The sequence below is a fragment of the Lactuca sativa genome, chromosome 4 (genome assembly GCF_002870075.4).
Source record: "Lactuca sativa cultivar Salinas chromosome 4, Lsat_Salinas_v11, whole genome shotgun sequence".
Taxonomy (NCBI): domain Eukaryota; kingdom Viridiplantae; phylum Streptophyta; class Magnoliopsida; order Asterales; family Asteraceae; genus Lactuca; species Lactuca sativa.
Genome location: NC_056626.2, coordinates 40,350,007 through 40,352,506, shown reverse-complemented (window position 1 = coordinate 40,352,506; position 2,500 = coordinate 40,350,007).

Sequence of the window (2,500 nt, the reverse complement as noted above, 5' to 3'; positions counted from 1 at the left end):
ATATCGCAACGTACTTTTATTTATTTGTTTATTATAGCCATAATTGGGAACATTTTTGAAAGTACAACACTATAAGTAAGATGTTATAATAAGCATGTATATCTTGCATTTAAGAGGCAAAATATACTGAATTTAAAGTAGTTCATGGTAATTGCAGAAATTATAAAATAATAGCATGACCAAAGGCTATTGAGCAATATATTAGTGAAAATCTAACTCATAGATGCATAGTAGTTACATAAAAGTTTACTTGATCTTACCCAAATGCAAATAGAGTCCTTGGATTATGCTTTTCTTTCCAACCACTTAAGCAAATTTAGTTGCAAGATATCCGGTCGGCTATATGTGAAACAATATATATTGTACCTGTACATGGAACCCAAACTATTCCATAAGCATAAACTTGCAGGAAAAACATCAACTTCAGTAATAATAGACCATAAACATAAACTTCAGTGATAATAGACCATAAACATAAGTTGGATTTAAAAGCAATCATTTTCTCAAGCCACTATTGTAGCATCTTTTCCCTTTTCAACCTGTAACAGATGAAACATATATAAACAATATATCTACTCCCAACAAAAGAAACTGATATAAGTTAATTTGTAACTCAGCCAAAAATATAGGTTCACTTGACTATAACCAATGTATGCTCTTTAAAATAAGTTACACAACAATTATTTAGCTCAACCCTAACACTTATCCTGTGAAAATCAATTAAATCATCTTCTAAGTTTGGAAAAGTTTGACAAAACTGAAATGGAATACAATGACATACTGATAAATACAAACATATAGAGATACCAAGGAGTAATTTGATACCAAAAAGATTAGGGCTTACATTCATATAGTTGCAGGGAATTAAAATCTTTAAGAAATCGAACATACAGTTGAAGCAGATATGGTGGAGAATGGCGGTGGGAGCAGGGCGACGATCGTTAGTGGGAGATGTGAGGCGGGACTGACTTGTAGGGAATTAAAATCTAGAAGAAATCGAACAAAGATTAAGCATCTACATTACATTCTTCAAATTAATAAATAAAAAAAATAAAAAAATAAATAAAAAAACCAGGTTTTACCTTTGTGGGAGAAGAAATCGAGAAAAGGGGTAATGACGGATGAGCTATGCTGCCGGAGAGGGAAGGAACGTCGGAAAATGGGTGAATGCGTCGGAGAAGGGACGAGCAACGAGGGGGTTTTGGGTGGCGTTCACAGAAGACAAAAGGTGGGAAGACAGAAGCGAGAAGGAGTCGATTTGAAGGAAAGCGTAGGAGTCTATACCTGGAGGTGGAGGCGGACAATAAAAAATAAGAAACCCTGAACTGAAGAGGCCCAAAAAAAATATGAAAAAAAGGGGGTACAGGACTCGAACTCGGGTATATTGAATACAAGACAATCGAAAACACCACTTGGCTGGAAATGCCACATCCGTACCAATCTTGACCGGTAAACCTTTTAACCACTTCCATTATTATTATTATTACTATTATTATTATTATTATTATTATTATTATTATTATTATTACTATTATTATTATTATTATTATTATTATTATTATGATTATTATTATTATTATTATTATTATTATTATTATTATTATTATTATTATCATTATTATGATTATTATTATTATTATTGTTATTATTATTATTATTATTATTATTATTATTAGGAGCTATAAACCGTAAATTGTGAAAGTCGTGAAATTGGAAAAAATAAAAAATAAAAAATAAGGGCTTAATGAATTAAGCCATATGGAAGCTTAATACATGAAGCATAATTGGTTTTGATACAAAAAGTTGAAATGATAAATTAATAATCAATTAAGTGATAATTTTGAATAAGGATTGCAATTATGTTGTTAATGTGTTAAGACAAGTTCAAAGGAGCATGGCATGTTATGTGAATAGGTTTTTGGCAAGAGATTGATCGAGTGCATTGATTACAGATTTAAAGGTCAAAGTGATAGTTAGTCTTCAGTAACCAACAAGGTGACTCATTTGGAACTTTTACATAAGAAATACATCGCTTAATGTATTAAAGACCATGCTTTAAAGTACTCTTTGCAAGAGTAAGTATTTTTTTTTTGTGTTTATATGATTCTTTGAATAAAATAATTATGATGTTATATAGTGTTACTAAATGGTTGGTTATGGATTTTTTGTTAGACATAACATTTAATTTGTAATACAATCCTTAATGAATTCCAGATTACGAAATAAGAGCATATCCCAGGTTGATTATATGAACTCTTGTAAATATAACAATTGTAATCAAATGATAGAAGTGAGTCGTATATACTTGTTATGGAGGAATACATGAATAGTACTTAATGATTTAAGTGCTTATTTGATCACGAAAAAAATACAAATATAGCAACATACTTTTATTTATTTGTTTATTATAGCCATAATTGGGAACATTTTTGAAAGTACAACACTATAAGTAAGATGTTATAATAAGCATGTATATCTTGCATTTAAGAGGCAAAATATA